This window comes from Alligator mississippiensis, chromosome 10, assembly GCF_030867095.1.
Source record: "Alligator mississippiensis isolate rAllMis1 chromosome 10, rAllMis1, whole genome shotgun sequence".
In the NCBI taxonomy this organism is placed as follows: Eukaryota; Metazoa; Chordata; order Crocodylia; family Alligatoridae; genus Alligator; species Alligator mississippiensis.
In genome coordinates, this window is record NC_081833.1 from 16055665 (window position 1) to 16075648 (window position 19984).

Below are 19984 nucleotides of genomic sequence, written 5' to 3' on the forward strand. Positions count from 1 at the left end.
GAGATCAGAGTACTCAGATTTCTTATTGTCCCTTGCAACCCCACAGGGAAAATGACAAAATGCTCTCCACAGCTCAGAGATGGGCAAAGAGGGTCATAGCCTGGCTTTCGTATTGCCATTGATGCGTCTGGGCTTGGATGCAGTCTTAAACAGTCAAGCAAAGAAAGGCTGGCCAATCCACAAACCAAACTGCTGCAAGGGCTCAGGAGAGGCAGCTGTTTCCATGAGAAGCCCTGTTTTGCAAGCCGTGGGAAGGGAGCAGGTAGCTGAGAAGCAGTAGAATGGCTGACAGTAGGGCAAGAGCAGTGTTTCTGGAGCAAGTGTTACTGAGTTGGATTCTCCACTGTACTTAAAACTGGCCTGAAGGGGTTATAAAGCCAGAGGCTCTCCCTGGCTTGAGGATCTTCCTAATGCAGAAAGTCCCCTGCTATCTGGCAGTTTCCCTTGTTAGTTCCCTCAATGGATTTACAGGTTTCCCTTGCTTTATGCTGTACACACATTCCTGGAAAATGGTGCATAACTCAAATTCACGTAAAGGGAACCCACTTTACAATGTAACAAATAGGGATACGTTCCAAGATCTCGACTGTACTGGCCCTCTGTCCCATTTCTACCATTTTTACAAGACAATTTTGATACTAGCCAACAACAGACAGTACACACAAGCACAGGGTGGTGGTTAATGTTTAATTGGTGTGGGAGAGGGTGGTGATGGACCAGGGAAAGGGGTAGGAGATAACCTAGCAGGATGCTTATCCCCATTAGGGCTTCTGACAGCTATAGAAAACATGTCGCAGACAACTAGCGAGGAGCACCGATCCACCCAGGAGACTATATTTTTGGTGCATGTTACTCCCACAATGCACTGCACAAAGGCGCTGACTGGGCTTCCACCACACTGATTGCATAAGAGTGAATTTATCTTGCCTGTAACAAATTTTTGGTATAAAAAAACCTCATCGCAGAAGAACAAATTCACACGTACTGAACCCGCATAAAGCAAGGGAAATCTGTGTCATCAAGTTCCTGTGAGCCCTGGTTCATCACCTAGCCTAAGAACCATAGCTCGTCTTCATTTTAGAGCAGGCCTGAGGCTGCTCCAGACTGTGCTGGGCAGGTGGCTAGCAGAAAACCACTCCCATTATTTATCAGGGACTTGCAGCCCAGCTGGGCCAACCCTAATTCTTCGGTGCCTTGTCTGCTGCATATTGGACAGTGTATGGGTGTGGAGAGGGCGGTGGGAGGCTCACCATCATCTTTAAATGTATTCAGTTAAATTTTTCACACTCCTGATGCTCCACTTTGTATTCTACAGGCCAGCTCTTTCCTTGTGCTTATATAAGTTGTTTGGAACCAGCCATCACTCTTCCTTGAGTTAATCAGCACCTCTGGCTGACAGTTTGGTGATGTGACAAACATCTTTCTATCTACCTTACTCCTTCAACACCCCCCCCCCTTCCTTTCTCTGGAGGGCTTCGCAATGTGAATGTAAATGGTTTCATCCTGTCACCTGGGATTCATTTTGTAATCTCTTCGTCCTTGGACGTGATTTATTAGCAAAGTCTTGGGGGCCATTGATTTGCTGGTTTCTGTGGCTGTTCCCTATTGAGGACTTAAATCAAGCAGCTTGGGGAAGGTTTTGTTTGAAACAACTGAAAAGGCAGTTTGTGGGGGTGAGTGAGGTTCAGCTCCCAGGTTTTGGGTCTGCACATCTGACTCGGCAGGGAGGTGAGTTAGGCAAGGTGGTGTGTGTTCTCAGGGCTCTTATTGCATTTCCCACCTGTCCTGACTCCCAAAGCTGGGAAAGACCCGGAGCTAGAGCAACTCCCTGCTATGCAAGCATTTTGCGCTGCAGCAGTTGATCTGCAAACCACAGGGGTCTAGCCAACTGTTTGCATGGAAGTGCTTAGTGCAGCTGCAACAAAACAGTGGATTATTAGGCCTTCTGCACCCGTCATTGGCTGCTAGATGAACAAAGTATCTCCGGTAAAATATCAGTCCAGTCTCCTCCTGCTTGCTCTTTTAGTTTTCAGTGCCATGCTTGCTAGCAATATTAACCCCTTCCTTAGGGCAGTTGGTACTTACTCATTCCCCAGGTGGACTGAACTCAAGGGAGCATGTGTCGTAAGATTGGCTATGCTAATGCGGTGCATTTTGGTAGCAGGCCAAGGACAGAGTCCAAGTCAGCACTGAGGCATGTTGGCAGGGAACTTGGAGGAAGTGTGTCCTGCTGATTGTGCTCTCCTGGCTCTGCAGAGAAGGGCGGCTGTCATTCACACTACAATTCACCCACAAATAGAAATGGGTTTGGTGTTTGGGGTGGGATAAATGTATCGGGCTCATCTGCAAGGCCTCAGGAAGGTGTTTTTTTTTCCTTATGGAGGAAAAGTTGTCTTCCGAGGAGATGCATTCATCCACTACTTGCAGCAGATTTGTATCCCACTTTCTTCTGTTCTTGCCTAAAGACCACTTTGTCATATGGGTGGGAGAAGAGGGCAGAACCTAGCAGCTTGAACCTAACCTGCCTTTCACACTTGAGAAATTATTTGGATATTTTCAGTGAACTTAATTCTGGAATTGGGGTTTGGTTCCTTGTCACCCCCCCCCTCCCCCCACCTTGCTCTAAGAACCTTAGTTTATGCCACTGTGTGCCCTTGTTGGCACTGTCAGCCTTTCAAAGGCAGTAGTACATTATTGTAAGCACTCAAGTATATCTTCACCTCATGTACTAGACTTGACAGTGGGCTTGACAAACTGTGAAGGAGAAATCTGAGCTGAAGGCAGATGCAATGGGATCCTGTAGACGTGTTGGGAGCCAGCGTGTCAGAGCAGAATCTATTTAATCAGGTCTGCTGGAGCATGGAAATTACTGCACTCCAGCCGATTCCAGCATCACGTGTATCAGCATCCTTGTGCTGAAAGTGGCGGTGGGACGCTTTGAACTAAAGCTGGTTGGATGAGCTTTAGTTCAAAGGGCCCCACTGCCATTTTTCAGCATGGGGATGCTGATGCATGTGATGCTTGGGTGCATTTAATTGGCACAGCTTGCTAATTAACACCCCCCCCCCCACCTCCCAAAGCATATATAAAAATGCCCAATATCTTTTAGTGAAGGAAAATAGCTTTCTGGACAAGTTGTCTCTGCTCTCTTAAGTCTGTTCTGGTCCCAAAGCCCTTTCTAGAGTCAGGAATGCAACAGTCAGGCAATTAATCATCTGAGCACTTTCTTTTCTTTTGTGTTGCATTCTTTTTCAAGCAGTTCCCATTCAAATAAGGACTCCATGCCAACTTGGCACTGCCCAGGGCTGACCTGGAATACCACAATAGCAGCCGGTTCCTTTCCCTCTTGCTGAGAAGTGGGAAGCAGGGGAGAATAAAATGTCCTCTTGTTTGCTGGTACACACAAGGAAGGTTTCGGAACTGCCTTTGAGCCTTCTGATCTTGTGGCGTGTTACACTAACCCTTTTCTTACCTGTGAATAAAATAATGTATTGCACTATCAGCACATTCAAACCTTAATGAAAAGAAAATGTGAGCCAACCAATTGCAAAAGGACAGTTTGAGGCAGGGACATTTCTGGTAAAGCTGGGTACAGATTACTCCATCCCAGTTCATGGTGTTATCTGCCCTTGTTTACACAGGGTTATTTGACTAGCCTGACAACATAGCATACAGAATGCCCTTTGGGTGGGGGGCTGGACTCGATGATCTTCCGAGGTCCCTTCCAGCCCTAATGTCTATGAAAAATCTAAGAATGGGCAAAGCTAATATTTGTTGTTCTGTGTATTCCCTAAACACCTGATGTAAGGACTTCATTCTCTCCCAACTATATGATCTTATGTATGCAGCTACATTCAAAGTTATTTACCAGTGAGAGTGATGAAATCAGTGTCTAGTACTGTCCTTGCCTGATGACGTCTGATAAGAGGTGATCTGTCTAATCCATGATGCGTGTGACTGGATGGCCAGATCTTTTCTGAGGAGACTGTGATAGAAAGGCTAGCTCTTCCCTCTTCTGGCAATAAACATGATTTACTTAATCATCTACTCTTAAGAGAGAGAAAATGCTGTTGCTTCCTGGGTACAATCCTTCCTGTCCCTTAGTTCTTTTGCATATAATGGTCCAGTATTTGTTTCCTCTAAAGGGAACAGTATTTTGGCTGAAAGTTAATGAGGCAGTGGGTGCATTGTCAGAGTTGCCTTGTAGAAGAAAGTAAATACAGTTTTGCTGCTGATTAGGTACAGCTCATTCTGCTCCTTGTCTGCATAATACCTGGTAAGTAACTGTTGGTGAAATGAACCAGAAGAACTTCATAATCACAAGCCCTGTGTTGAAATATCAGGTCCTTTGAGGACAACAGCAAAATTCCCATTGACTTCAGTGGAGCCAGGATTATATCTCTGGGTTCTGGATCTCTGCAGCTCCACAAGGCATCGTCTGTAGTGTGGGTACCTGTGGTATCACCTGTAGCCAAAGCTGTCCCTAGGGTATGGTGAATTGGGGTAACAGTCCCAGGCATCGCGCTTTTGGGGGGGGGGGGGAGGGAGGCTCTGTGGAGCCAGGCAGAGCGGCCATGGCCCCTCTGGGGCCCACCTGGAGCTGGTGGCTCAGCCCTGTGCTGTAGAAGCACAGAGACACCCCCTCCCCCCTTTTTGTAACCATTCAAGGCCAGCAAAGCCACCTGGCTTTGCCAGAGACCAGCAACCTTGCAGCCTGCCCTCATGTAAACATAACTTACCACTCGTGCAGCATTTGAGCATGCTGGGGGGTACTTGTGGCTGAGCCTTTTCCAGCAGTAGGGATTTCAGGTTTGGTGGCAGTTTGTAGTGGGGGGCCAGTACTCCTTTCCTTCAGCCCTGTACTTTGTGACTGATAACTTGGCTCATTTGACTTCAAACCTTGAAAATAATTCCTCTGGCCTAAAACAAACCCTGTGCAATACAAAGCCAAAAAGTGCTTTTGTTTGGAAGTTAAGGATGTGCATATCTGTTACAACTTGCGCTAAGAGTAGAAGCTCTCTTATGTTCTGAATTATGGAGTTGCAATCATGGCTCCCTGCTTTGGTTTCCTTTTCCAGCTGATCTCTTGTCCTTCCTGCGAATCTCTTGGCTTTTTCAACATCTTTTGTGGATGGACCTTCTCAAGACAGCTTGTTGATCCAGAGAAAGTGTGTATGTGCATAACTAGATGACCCAGAGGATTGTTGTAATGGTATAGAGTGCCCTATTCCTCATCTCATTTTTATTTTTTTTCTGCAGGGTGTAGGGATCTCTTTCAAAGAGACCTCCCTGACCTGCTGATGTGCTAAGTATTCTAATCATTTGCTAGTGCCCAGTAATGATTCAAGCCAGGCGTATAATCCTGACCATACAAACCCTTCATAGTTGGCAGCAAGAAGGAAGCATTAAACCACTTATAAGCAGGGGTTGGTTCTTGTACTATAAAGCTTGGATTAAGCGTTGTGCTTGGGTGTCTTTGCCACTAGAGTCCCTGTGGCTCAGAAACCCGTGTACAGTCATAGCCTCTCTCACTTTCGTGCTGTAGGCTGAACTCAATTTAAACCCAGTCCTGCAGCAGAGGCTGAAGTTTAATGGCCTTGAAGGCTGTGTGTGCAATACGTGTGTGTGCAGATGCAACTAGCCCAGTGACTGAATTGAGATGGTTTAATTGGAAGGCCTTTGGCAGGGTCACAAATGGGCAGTTGAATCAAATGCTTACTCTGTGGGTCACATGTCCAAAGGCCACTGAGTTGGACTCATACCACCCATTAATTTAAAATCAAATGCCCTAGGTGCACACTGTCATGTGTTCACACAAGCGTTGCCTGGACGAAAGGCTGAGCTCTGACTGGAAAAAAGACAAATCCATTTCCAGCCTCTCTTTTCCAGCCAGCTCTCTAAAAGTGTCAGAGCTCTGGGGACCTGTCATAGAGCAACTCTTGGGGAGTTTTATAAAAAAAACAGAATGGCCTGCTCCCCCCAAAAACAAAAAAACCATACCAACCCCAGTCTGGCAAAACAAAAACCTTTCAGCTTTTTGTCATAAATGTCCCAGGTGGAGCCCTTTTCCCATGTTGCTCTGGTTCTGTGGATGTCTTGGAGTCTTGTTCATTGAACACTTTCATCCCAGGACATTGCAGACTTAACCAGAAACAGGCTGAAAGCTGTCTGTCCACCTCCTCCTCCTCCTCCCTGCCTCAACACAGCTCCGTGCTTTGGCCAGATTGGTAGAATGGGAATCCCTTTCATTGTTAGATGCCATCAACTGTCCCAGCTCCTGACTTGATGCTTGAAAGGGTGGGCAAGCTGCGACCTTCCCTGAAGGACGTTCCCTCTTCTTTGGCTCCAGTTAGACTCTGAGCCAAGCTCTCACTCTCTAAGCTGTGCACTCTTCCCTCCCTCCTGCTTGCTCTTTCACCTCCATGATTTAGTGAAGAGTTGACTCTGTTCCTGCTGACTCTAGTGTTGCAAGAAATAAATCTATGGGTTAAAGTCCAGGCAAACAGGTTGTGAAGCCCTCTGCACTCCCCCAGGGGAGGGAGCAGGTATTTAAATGCATCTCCAGGTTGTTTTCTGTCTTGGGCACAGGGCCACAACCTATGCAGGAACCGATATTTCATGCAAAAATAAAATGGCTCATGCTGAGAGGTGTGAGATTGTTGGTACACAAGGGATTTTAAGGATTTTAAAACATCATCTTATTTTTAGTTTTGTTTTTTTTTTTTCCAGTGAATGTTTTGGACTGGGGCTTAGTTGGTGACATGTGCCCTATTATAGTTGGAGGTATCAAAATTGCTTGACCCAGTGAAGAATGGATCCCTTAAGTGGGGGGGATCTCTTTCTTTCTTTCTTTTCCATATTTCATTTAAAAAAAAAAAAAAGTTTTCACTTGCAACTTGCCTGCCTGAATCTAGCTGAGGCCTGTGGTGACTGAAATTCATTACCAGGTGAAGGCTGTTCAGGGAGCTCTGTGTAATAAGTGAGCGGCCTTGGTCCAGTTCTTAGCAAATCACCCTGTCCACTACCATTGTCAGTGCTCATGTGTCTTGGGAATCCTATGTTCTGCTTGGTGTGTTATGTGCACTTGGGTATGCGTACATGTGTACACAGGGGTCAACTTGCAGAGGCTTGTATTGCAGCTGCCCATGCCATCTGTGTTCAGGGGGTCAGCAGACTGCAGGGCTGCCAGTCCAGGATCCTTCCCTAGCAGTGCCTTTGGGGAAACTCATGCTAATGGCTTTAAAAGAGAATAAACCTGTCCTGCTGTGGTAAAGATGTCCTTGTGATATACACAGCAGGTGGTTGGCATGACAGAACAGCCCACTCCAGACCCCACCTCCTACTCCTGGATTATACAGCATAGCTGGTTTCAGTGGGTAATGAGGAATGGCTGGCTCTTCACTCAGTGCTTTCATGTGCACCGTTCAGTGTGAAGATGCAGGGCAGGCAATTATTTTGGGCAGAGGGCCGCTTACTGAGTTCTGGCAAGCCATCGAGGGCCACCTGACGGGCAGCCAGGGACAGGTAAACATTAATTTTCTAAATTTTTTAAGGGCCCCGTGGGCTGGATAGAATGGCCTGGTGGGCCACATCTTGCACACTCCTGGCCTAGAAGCCAGCCCTGAACCCAGCACTTATTTGGAGGAAGTAGGCATACCCATGGTGTCTATCTAGCATGTCAGTAGAGTTCATCTGGGTATTGTTATATCTGGTCAGACCTGTGGTCCTTCTCATCTGACATCCTGCCGTTAGCAGTGACCCATACCTCTGCCTCGAACACGTGGTGTCTAGAATCCTAGGAATGGATGATAGTAAAACAACCTGATTATATTAGAAAACATCTCCCCAACCCTCTCCAAGTCAGAGGTTGCCTTCTATCCCACAGCACAAAGGCTGATATCCCTTTGTTTTGCCTTGCCTAATGCAACTGTGGATGATCTCTCCCTAGCCATTGAAATGTGTAGCCCTTTGGGAATCCTATTTAATGTTCTAACTTTATTTTGTAACAAGGACTGAAGTATCTTTTTGTGCTTCTTTGTGTGACTAGGCCTCATTCCTGCCCCCTGCTGTCATCCAGACCAACACATGTGCAGTAGAGCTGTCACAGCTCCTTTCTTTGGGGGCTCCTTACTGCTGTGAAGGTACCTTAATAAGGAAAGCAAGAAGTCCCTCTTCCCGCTCCTTATTTACCAACTCTCTGCTCCCTTATAAAGGGCTGGTAGGACCTGACAAGGGGCATATGTATACAATGCATGGTTCTTTGGCTGTCTGCTTTATCTGGGACATGTAAGGACATTGTAAAACTTCATTCTGACCTTTGAACCAGGCCCTGCTTGGTGGGGTGGGGAAACAGCAACAGGCCTGGTGAATGTCTGAAACATGCCACTGCCCTGCATAGCATTTCACAGGCTCCGTATGGGGTGGGGTGATCTGCAGCTTGGGTTGCTTAAGGGTGTGAAAAACAATTTCTGCCCACACTGGCCAAGGAAAACATGCTTGGCACTCTTCCTTGTTGCAGCTTGGCTGTAACATTGGTAGGCTGTAAAAGGGAGCTCTGCGTGGGTGGATGCAAGGCTGTAGCAGCTTCGGCATCTCTGCATCTGCTTCTACTATTGATTTGCCTGCCTCTACCTCGGGTGCTGTTTTTTCCTCTGCAGTTTTGTACGTTTTTCAGATGTTTTCCTTGATGCTTGGCTCCTTGAGGTGCCAAGTCGGCAGCCTGGCATTTAGGCTGTACAGGAGCCTGAGGGGAGACCCTAGCTACAGAGCTGAGCAGGAGAAGGGTGGGTTGTGGGGGTGCCTGGTGAGGGGAGGATGCCTGGCTGATCTGTGTAGGAGTCTGGAATCATCTGAGCAAAGGGAAACGTGCAGATATTTGGACTTGAGAGCTCCCTGTCTGTTCAACTTCTTTATGAGCTTTTCTCTGTGAAGGGGGATGAGCAGTGGTGATGCAATGGCCTGAGGCTTGTCCCAGAATGTATTGCAGACTTCCCATTGCTTATGTGTTGTCACTCCTTCAGAGCTCGACTGGGAGCTATGCCTCAAGCTGGTGCCCCCCATAGCAGACTGGCTCTGAAAGACTTGTTTGCTGGGTTCAGCAGTTGTACCCAGCGTGGGGTTGAGCACTTCTAACATTCAAAGTGCTCTGTGGACAGTTAGTCTTCATGACCTTCCCATGGACTGGGAATGCATGACCCCCTAACCCAGCAAGTGTCCCGTGCGATATGGGGGAGAGTTCGGCCAACACATACAAAATAGCAGAGGCTTACAGGGGAGTGTGCTCGGTGGCAGTCCCTGGGCCTTGCACTTCTTCATTCCCACAGAAAATGAACACCCAGGATACTAGCTGTCAATCCTAGCAGCAGCTAAAAGCCTGGCTGTGGGAGCCTTTTGCTTAGGGGCGCTTCAGAGTAAAGGCTGGGTGTAGGGGTGGTCTCTCAGGGTGCTATTGCCCCAGGGTGGTTTAGGTGTCTTTGTTTTGCCAGTTTTCCCACACACGTGGGGCTCGGATTGCAATGCAGTGGGAGGAGGAAGCTCTGCGATGCGACCTGCTGCCTGAGGGGAGATGCAGCTTCTTGCCTCCTGAGAGCTCTCATCCAGTCCTCTCCACCCACCTGGTTTGCTGAGCTCCTATGGAGCAGACCTGCAATTAGCTGGCCCACTGCACTGCCTGCTGTTCCTTGTTCCCCTCTGGATGCCGTCAGCAGTTTATAATCTCAAGCGGGTGTTGGAGGCAGGGTTTGTGGCTGCTGCTCATGATGATAAAGCAGGATACACGCCTTGAGACACGAATGCAAGAACATGCTCAGTTATGAAGTGCATTTGCCGTATGTTTAAAGGCATCACAGCAGTCTGCAAGGAACCAAACTGAACTTTCCCCACTTTTCTCATCCTCCTGCTTTGGCTGAAAAAGCCAAGTGTCAGTGTTAGAAACTGGGCGCTAGCCAGATCTGACCTTTAGTTTGTCCAGTCCTGAGTAATGGAGCAAGCCCTGATGATGGGCTTTAAGCAGGCACCCTACAGCAAGGCTTTGCATAATGCTGCTGTGTGCGCTCGCTGTTCAGGACAGGGGGTTTTATTGCCCACAGGAGAATTGCAAGGCATTGGGACTATGTTCTGCTCAGTAACACTAGTACAAATCCACAGGTGACCTGCACTTTTGTAATTGGGCCAGAATCTGGCCCTTGTTTTAAATGCTGTGGCAGATGCTCTTAAAAGTGACATTCCCCTGAAGCACCCAGGCCAGGCTGGGAATGCAGAAGACTTGGCAGCAAGGAGCTGGTTAAAAGCAGGTGTCTTGCAGGCATCAAAAAAAGCCTGCTCATCTTGCCAGCTCTGTTTGGCTGCAACTCTTCCCTTCCCATGGTTGGCCTTTTAATGTCATTCTTGCAATTCAGAAGGCATCAACTAGTGGCCCTGACTGTCTGGGAACAGATGATTCACAACTCTTAAAATGTACCAGATAAAAAAACATTGCATTGTAGGAGAGGCTGAGAAGGTGACCTTGGCCATGCAGGCTGCCTTGTCTGTGGGAGTAGAGGATGCCATTGAAATGCAGCCAGCCCATGGCTCCTAGCAGCTCTCTGGCGTAGCAGAGCTCCATTAGCTACTCTGCTTATTTATTGACTGCTGAGCTAATCAGTGCCAGCAGGACTGTTGTTCTCTCCATTATGCTGGGTTGACAGATGCAGGTCTGTCCGAAGCTCCAGAAAGTAAGGCCTTGATCAAAGCCACTGAAGCTCTAGACTTTGTGTTACAGTGGAAAATGAGGCAGCTTGTCCTGCTGGGTTCCAGGACGAGTATTTGCATCCTCACACTAGACTAATGGAAAAGGGAAATCAATGATTTTTTTTGGAGGGGGGCAGAGGGAGAAGGAAGTGGGATGGGTATTAAGGAGACCTATTTGTGACCATGCTGTTGACTTGCTGTGTGACCCTGGGTGACTTGCATCCCCTTTCTGTCCTGTCTGTAAAGTGGGAATGCTTGTGCGGCTTGGATGCTTTGAATGTAGAGGCCCATCAAAGCTCGGGTATCTTTATCCCTCGCTAGGAATGTGTGTTCACTTTAGTGCAAAGCCCCATTGGATGAAGGTACTCTAGTGGATGGGAGGAAGCAGGGGATTCTCATCTTGCAATATGCGGGGTGCTTGTCAGCTTTCCCACGCTGACTGTAAAGGGGGGTGGGGATTGGAAGGCAAACAAGCTGCTTTTTTTTTTTTTTTTGTTTGTGGCACAGTTCAGAGGAGTTGGCCTCACTCCTTGCTCTCTTATCCAGCAGTGTGTGGTTTAGAGCTGGGATTGCTTGCCAGCATGGCGCACAGCCTCTTCAGTAAGGAGTTTGCTGCTGCTGCTTTGGCATTACCATAGCTCAAGACAGGTGTTCCTTGGGCACTTGTATCTGCAGGGATGAATAAGGACTGTGTATAGGCCCTGCCAGGCAGGCCAGCATTGGTTAAGCTACTTAAGTTACTGGCAGTGCCAGCAATCGGAGACTCTTGGACAAAGCAGCATGATGTGGAATGCCCTGGGATTACGGGCTGCAGTCCTGGGTTACCGGCCAGTGCCAGGACATGTCTAACACTGCCAGTGCCAGGGCGTGTCTCACGCTGCCTGTGCCCACTGGATAAGATTCAGTGCTCCACTAACTATTGTGGGGTCAGCAGAGTGATGCCAGGATGACTTTATCTGGATCTGAATCTGGGCAAACCCACCTCTGTGCTGTCTAGGCCACATAGCTCCTGGGCTTCCTAATTAAAAAAGAAATGCCAGGGACCAAACTTGGTAGTGACACAAATGGCGTGGCATGTTGTGTTATCATGGTAAAGTGGTCAAGAAGCAATTGTAAGTGGGGAGGCATTCCTGCTTGCACTGCTCTGCTGTCTGGTGGGAGCGCAAAACAGCGGGCTATATGGGTGCATGAATAACTGCTTCTCTGACCCCTGTTTCCCTTGGAGGAGCTGAGAGCTCAGGCAGCTCTGTGTTCATCCTGAGTGATGCCAGCAGCCTGCTTTCAGCAACGAGGGCAAGGTCAGTCTGCTGTAGCCCATGTAAAATCAAACCAGTCTCTATTCTCCCCTTGTCAGGATCCTTCTCCAGGTTTCACCTGACGTTTGCATGCTAGGGAGCAGCTGCATCTCCTAGCACAGGTTCTGCTTGACTGAGGGAAGATACTTGGAGCAAGGGGGTCTCCAGGGGAAAAGGTTGAGCACCTCTCCTTAGGAGGATTGTTGCCTGTGATAGAAAAAGATGCACTTAACTGCTGGAGGAGGGAGGGGAGCTCCAAGGGCGTGTATGTGAAACTGGTTTCTCTAGCAAATGTGGAGGAGGCGGTAAACCCGAGTGTGCGAGGCAGCATGACTCCCTTCAAGAGACCCCTTGTGCTTAGCGGAAACACAAGATAAGGTTACCCGCTTTAAGCGTGCCCTGTAAGTGGCCAAGGTGTGGGGACAGCATGGTAGAAGAGGGACCTGAGGTCTGCTGCGTGCCTGAGGCTTGTCAGTGTTGTAAACTCTCACAGCTTTGTCTTGAGGCTTGTATTATTGGAAGCCCTGGCTCCTGGAGGCACACATCTGCAGGGAGTCTGGCTGTGAGTTTCTAGCCCTCAGAGTAGCCAAGAGCGTCGGAAGGTGACTCCTAGACATGCAGATAAGAAGATGAGACATCCCAAATCCAGCTTTTAATAAGTTCCTGCTTTGTAAGCTGTTCTTGTGGGGTTTTCTGTCAGGGCTCATCCCATGTGAATGCCTGGACTTAGCTGTGTTGTTTCTAAGTTGGAAGAGCTCCATCAAGTTCAGGATGTGAGGGGCCGGGGGCAGCCCTGCCAGTTTCTCCAGAACTAACAGGGCACTTGTCCTGGACAAGGGTGACAGCAGTGGTGTGGTCAGTGCTGGGGGAGGGATCCCCTAGGGGAAGACCCAGCAAGGTGTACATCTCTGGACCATGGGTGTTGACCTGGGAGGCTGTGGGCTGTGAAGGAGAGGATTAAATGTTGAGCCAAGTGTGATGCACAAACTTGCCTTCCCAGCTGATGGTTTCCCTTGAGACAAGTCATGACTTGTGCTGAAGACAAAGGGAGGTCAGTTCCCTTCATCTTTAGAAGGACATGTCTGAGAAGACCGTCCTCACCCCACTGTGGGGGTTTCTGCCTGTCTGCTCGCCGGGAATGACCCCGAGTTAAAAAATAGCTTTGCCTTCATTGAGCAACTGCCTTCTGAGGAGCGTGGGGCACTGTGCAAATGTGAATCGGCCGAGCTGCCAAACTGAAGTGCCCAGGCTCCAGAGCCAGGAGATTGATTCCAAATGACCTGGATTCTTGTTCTCTCTGGTTTGCGAGTCCCAATGGATTGTGGCTTGTGTTTTGGGTTGTTTTTTTTTTATGGAGGCCTAGATGCCTACATTGATATCCTCCTCCGCCTGCCAAGGTTCTCCAAGCCCTGTCTTGGAACCACGTGATTCCAGGAGTTGAGGTTCAACCAACACCCCCCCCCCCCCCCCAACTCCTGATTTCAGGTGTAAGTACCTCATGAGCTGGCCGTGTGACCAGCTTAATCCTGTCAGTGAGGTGGCTGAATTGTACCATCTGTTTTTCTAAATGAATAATAGAAGTACTGAGGAGGGAAAGGGACAGATCTTCAAGAGGTGGCCTCAAATTTTGCTTTGGGGAGCTGGGGACAGACTGTGGAAGCCAAAGGAGGATGTTGTGATGCTAAGATGGCTAACAGTGGTCTCTCTTCCTAGCTCTGCTATTGACTGGATGGGTAGCCTTGGTTGAGTCGCTTCCACCCCTCTGCCTCAGTTTGCCCATCTGTAGAATGGGGGTGATGCACCTGGCCTCCTTTTAATATGCTTTATCTGGTGATGCTCCAAGATGCTTTACTATGCAGTGCATTGTAAGTGAGGCTACATGTGCTAGGGTAGACCTTGCACATCCACCCTGAATTGCAGGGCGTGCTCTGGTACAGCAGCCCTGACAGCTGCTGCTCTGTTGTGGGCAGGGGTGTACACTGTGTGAATCCTGTGATGCGCCCTCTGGCACGGGGTGCCTGCTTTCTCTTTCCTCGCTCTCCTAGCTCAGCCGCAGCAGCCCAGACCCAGAGTCTCAAACTCCTTGAGCTTGCTGCAGAAGAAACCCTTGGACCTTTCCATTTATATGGGAAAAACTCCCCCTCTGCTCCTGTTCATAACTGTCATCATGAACAATTCCCAATCCCTGCCGGCTCCCTGGCAACCCAGCCAGGGCAGATCCTGTTCCTGTAATGGGTGTTGTCTGGGTGTTTGGCCGGCCTGCCAGTGGTAGGGGCGTGCCACGGCTCTGCTGAGTCACGGTCATGGCTGTTTGCTGTTGAAGAACAGAAAAGAAAAAAGGAGGTGGAGACGGGCCTGGGGCAGAGTAGGGAGGAGGACTTTCCTGGGTGGGGGGCAGTTGGTGTCAGTCTGATGGGAAGGAGAAGCAGAGATGAAACCGATGAGGAAATCTGTCCTACCCTTCTCTGCTTATGCAGGCATCACCCCTGCATCTGAGGCGGAGAATGGGCACTGGTGTGACCCTGCCTGTATATATGAATATACCTGTGTATATGAATTTGGGCCCTTAGATTTGGCTGCCGGAGCTGTCTCTCATGGATAAGGGTGCAGGAGGCTGGCTGGGCTACAGGATGCAGGGAGTCGGGTTTTAACAAACCCTCACCCAGACCACTGGTCCCTGCAAATCCAGAAGGCTGTAGGCTCTGAATGTTTAGCATAGTTTTCCTTTTGTAACAGGCCAAGAGTCCTCCCACCGCTCTGATCTGATCCATGTTACTGCAGGGCACCAGGACGTGGCTGTGCTAGGCAATCGCTGAGCAGGGTGGTGCAGGAGAAAGTGCAAGGAGGTGGAATGAGGAGGCAAATAAAGCAATTAAATCATCTGGCCTGGTGTGTCGGCATCAGTAGCATTAGCAAATCGATGCAGGGGGGAGCCGAGGAGAGGGCAAGCAGGCAGGTATGGGGAGCTGGATTTGGGAGCAGAATGGAAGCCAGTGATGGAGTTTGGGATGGGGAGAAGTATTGTCAGCTTGTGCCTCCAATGCGGCCTAGGAAAAAGGTTGGGCTATGAAGCGTGCATGGTTTCAGCATGGCATTACGCATGCTCTTGTTTCCCAAAGGGGCAGCAACATCTGTGGATGGTGGGGATTTCAAGCTGCACCCTCTCTATCCTCCCCTTCTTTGCAATATTTAAACCTGTGGCTCCTTGGTTTGATCTGAACTGGAGGTCCTACAGCTCAAACATGCTGCCTGCCAGTTTCAGTGGGCATGACAGACCAGGAGAGAGCAGTTGTGATAAATGCCCAGACCCAAACGCCCGTAGCACTAGGGCAGTTCTGATCAGGAGCTGACCTAGTTCCTCTTAATGAATCAAACCCAAACCTTAGACCCAAAGAGTGTTGCATCCCTGCAAACATCGGTAGAGCTCACATCCAAGCTGGGCAGGCAGAGCTTAAGAGATCTGGTGGCTCCTTTGACATCAGTATTTTGAGAGAGAAGATTTCTATTGAGCTCAGTACCAGTTTGCTTCCACCTAGGCTGGAAAGCAAGCATGCTCTGTCTCGCTTCCTCAGCTTCAGCCTGTCTGAGCCCTGACAGACTTCTGAGGTGCCACTGTAGGGTGCAGAATAATTATCCCTGCCACTAGGGACTTAACCCAACTTACTTGAGGTTCCAGCAGAAACGCAGGCCTGCAAGCAGGAGAACCGAGTCAGGGAGGCTGGCACAACTGCCCAGGGGTCTGCTCTGTTCTTTTGATTTAATTAAGGCCAGTTTTCCTGTCTGGCGTTGCCTCCTGAGAGCTCAGGCTGGCTACATTTTGTTTCATGGTTGTACCGTGAGTAAGGAAGGCCCTAATTCAGTGGAAATGGAGTTGGAGTCGAATAATAGGTCTTGTTTTGACAAGAACTAAACTTAAAAGGTGGCAGGGAGTGAGTGTGAACAGGGTCTGAGTTGGGTTCTGTGCAGGCTTTCCCTGGTGCCTTTTAATCCATATGAATTAAAAACCACAGGGTCTGTACAAGAAGCACGTGATGGTAAATCTACTTCAGAAATCCCTGTGCCTAGGGGCAGGCATATTTGCAAGGTCCTTTGTGCTAGGGAACTGCTGCTGCAGGGCAAAAATACTTCAATTATTTTTTATACTTAAGCTGCTGTCTATAAGGGTTCTCCATGGCTCCTCGCTCTTCTCTGCAGGCTTTCTGAGGCATTTTATAGTGAGTTTAGTATCCGTTTTGTCCTGACACCCAGAATTGACATCCTGTGAATTCGGGGTTAAACTGATCCTTCCTCTTGAACCAGAACACCTTGCTGTGCTGATATCAGCTAATGTCAACACTAGAGCCCGTAGCATGGGAGCTGGAAATGCTCTTGGAAAGCTTAGAGCTTGGTGAGAGCCCCAAACACTTTCATCACCAGCCACCCCAACACTGCTAACTGCTGAAAGCTGTGATTTTTTTATTTTTAATTTTTGCTAAGGAACATCTTTCTCGAATAGCTCTTAACACACACACCAGCCTCCCCCTGCCCTGGGTCGGAGTCAGCCCTGGAATTACCTGTGCAGGCTTAATTATAATTAACATAGCCCTGCTGGGTCTGCATATCTACAAATTGGCTTCTGCAGCACTTGGCTGAAAGTGAGGTTCCTGTTGCTGATCTCATGCTCACAAAACATCAGGGAGCTACATTTTCTTTGGACCCTGCTGTGGGTTCAGATTCGTACATGCAGACAGCTGCTCCTGACTCCAGAGAGAGCTGCCTTTGCATATTCTTTAGTGCAGCATTTAGCCTAGAGGCATGGGGTATTGAGGTAGATTTATTTAAAGCCTTGCAAGGCACCCCGGGGTTGATTAGCGTGCCCTGGATAGAAGGGGGTCCTGCGATCTAGGAACTGGGGTAGGGCAGGCTGGCTGAGAGATTTAAAAAAAAAAAAAAGGTAGCTGAGCTAACCCATCACAGGCTGATGGGTTGAACAGGATGAATGCCAGAAAAGACCCGTTGGGACAGATTAGGGCAGGTCATCATAACAGATGGACTGTCCTGCTGTGCTGTGCCAGCATCTTGCTCCTGGCACCTCCGTGCTGTCTGACGCACCTTCTTTGTCCCCTTCTTTGCTCTGTTTCCCACCATCTGTCTATGTGCTGTTCCAGCTCTCTTGCTGGCCTCCCTGCTGGCACTGCACTTGCTGGGCGAGAGGAATAAAGCTGTGCTGTGGCTTGTATGGTGACAACACGCTGTGTGAGCTGTTGGGTGGCTTGGCACAGCCCTGAGAGGAGAACAGAGAACTGCCCTCTCCCAGCCCAGGGTAGGACTGCTGTGAAGATGCCACTGTCACGTGAGCACCCTCCTTCCTCAGGATGCTGATCTGGGCAGCCTGGCCTCTCTCCAGTTCCGATGGGCCATTTCCCCTGGACGCGTGGAGACAGACATTGGTGCACTTTGCAGTCACGTTCAGAGATGTGCCAGTCCTGCTTCGTTTCCTCTGGGTTATTACTTCTGCTGCTTCTGTCTTATTGGTCCATCTGTATCTCTGGGGCAGTTAGCAGCAATTATTCTTCATGCTCTAGCAAAGCAGCCAGTAATTTAGTCTCAGTGCCTGCAAGATGCCACCTTTCTACAGATGGGGAAACTGAATCATGGAAGGGATGGGGTTACATGGGAGAGTCAGTGTGCCTTTTTACATAGGGCACCAGACAGAGTCAGGAGACTGAGCTGCTGTGTGACCCAGGACAAAACACTTCACCTCTTTGTGCCTCTGCTTCCCCTGCTGCACTTGGTCCCTCATGCCTGTAGACTAAGCTTTTAAGGGGTAGGGCTGGCTTTCCCTGGGCGTTTGTGTAGTGCCCAGAGTTATGGGCCAAGGGTTACCATACCTCTGGGTTTTCCCAGACGTGTCCTCTTTTTGGGTCCTACCACTTTCTTCTGGGCAGTTTTTTTTTTAAATATGAACAAATGTCTAAGATTTTGCTCTGCTCAGAACTGGAGTTTATCCTGGCACTTCCTGGCTTGCCCTAGCAAGGAGCTGCTTGGGGCTGGGGGAATGGGGGAAGGCACTTGGAGTCAGGGGCATCATGTGGGTCTGTGTATGCACGCGCACATAGCTGGCATGCAGCCCTAGTAGCTGCATGCAGGCAAGTCTTTGAGGGGCAGGGGTGTGCTGGGGGACTGTCTGGGGTGTGGAGGGGGATGGCTGTATTGGGGGGGGGGGGGGGGGGGGGCAGGTGCCTGCCAGTACTGAGGCTGCAGCAGCAGGGCAGGGGAGGCGCCTGCCTCTCCAGGGAGGGAAAGGCGTGGAGGGCTCTTGGGGAGGCAGCAGGGAGCTGCATGGCCAGGCTTGCATTGCTCTCAGGGGCAGGACACCCAGGAGATGCTGCTGGGCTGGGGGCTGGAGACTTGATGCTGTGCCTGTTGCTTCAAGCTACCATAAAGGCAGTTGTGGAAGGTAAAATCCTAAGCAGTCTCCATTGTTGCTCATCTAGTGCATAATCCCAAAGATGAACCTGGGGCTGAGCCTTGCATAGCTGCCCTGGAAACAGGCCAGTCTGCCTGCCTAGCTTCACCAGGATGGACCTTTGCCTGGGATCCAATGAGAACCAGTTTGCTGAGGCTGCTGCACATGCCTCCAGGTTTGTGCAGAGCCTCTGTAGCAGGGAGTCCAGTGCCAGCCCCCCCCCCATGGTGCCGTGTGGGAGGTGAGCAGAGGCAGAGTTTACCAGGCAGATGCAAGCAACTCTGTATGCAGCAGGTCACATCTTTTGCAGCTTGGTCTCCGCATGTGTATGCGCAGACTGACTTGTCAGGGGAGCCCAGGGAGCTGGTAGTGGGAAGTGAGAGGTAGTTCTTAAGTCAGGTGTGGTGAAAGGAGCTGGGAGTGGAGGAGAGAGGGAGGTTGAAGCAAGTCTTGGCAGGAGTGTGTAGAGAACCATCTCTCTGATCCTGTAAAGTAGTTGGGTTCATTTTCTGTGTTTTGTGAGCAGCATCCTTACTGGACACAAGTGGGTGGAACAAGCCCCAGTCAGACGGAGGACTTGCCTGTGGCACTGACTCTGCCTGGGGCCAGAGCTAGGATCAAAAAGTGTCCTTGGCCTGTACTATGTGTGGTCTGCCCTGTGCTCCCTGAATCGGATGGTATACTCCACTGGTGCCATAATGTAATGGCACTAAGAACTTTTCTGCCAGCAGAACCCCCTGATGATTATGGGACAGGGGCACCTGGAAGCCCCATGATGGTTGCAAGGTGCAAGGTGCTCTATGTATGCTCAATGGAAGATGAACCTTGTCCTGAAAAGGTCATGGCACGAAGAGACAATGGGCATGTCCACACATGCAAGCATGAGTGCTTGCACCAGCTCAAATAGAAGTGGTGCAAATTTGAGCTGGGGCTTTTTGCCTCGGCGCATGTGCTTGGACAGGCACTTTGGTGTAGAGCAAATTGTGCCACTTAGGGCAAAATAACCCTGCCTGGCTCCTCCTGGATTTGCAGCCCGGGGGAGCTAGAGCCCGGGACCAGCACCTGTGCTGTCCCCAGCAGTATAAAAAGCTGCCCTGTCCTGGCCCCATCCATACAAAAAGCTGGCAAGCAGCTCGGGGCTACTCACTCTCTGGAGCTTCTGGGGCCCAGCCAATTGATACCTGGGGACACTACCCCTTGTGCCAGCTGGACTGCTGCAGCAGCATCCCAAATCCATTTTTTTAAAATACCCAAAAATCCATGTTCTTCCACAGTTAAAACAAAAAACCACTCCACCCACACATACCCCCTAGAGAGAGAGACAGTGATAAGTTGGGTAATGCTTTATTGGTATGTTTATAAGCCTACCAGTGTCTCTATCATGGAAAAAATGAATTCTGAATACCTACATGTGTTGATCTGTGCTTTTGGCTTTCTTCATACATGATGGGTGTGTGATGGGGGGGGGGGAATGTGGTGTTTGTAGAAAGGGGTGATAAGGGGTGTGGGGGAA

At 49.5% G+C, this 19984-nt stretch overlaps 1 protein-coding gene across 1 annotated transcript in view; it reads left to right on the plus strand.

Moving 5' to 3' along the window:
- Nucleotides 1-19984, plus strand: part of SLC25A1 (solute carrier family 25 member 1) — a 37274-nt gene that overhangs the window by 5701 nt on the left and 11589 nt on the right. The gene's annotated exons all lie outside the window — the stretch shown is intronic.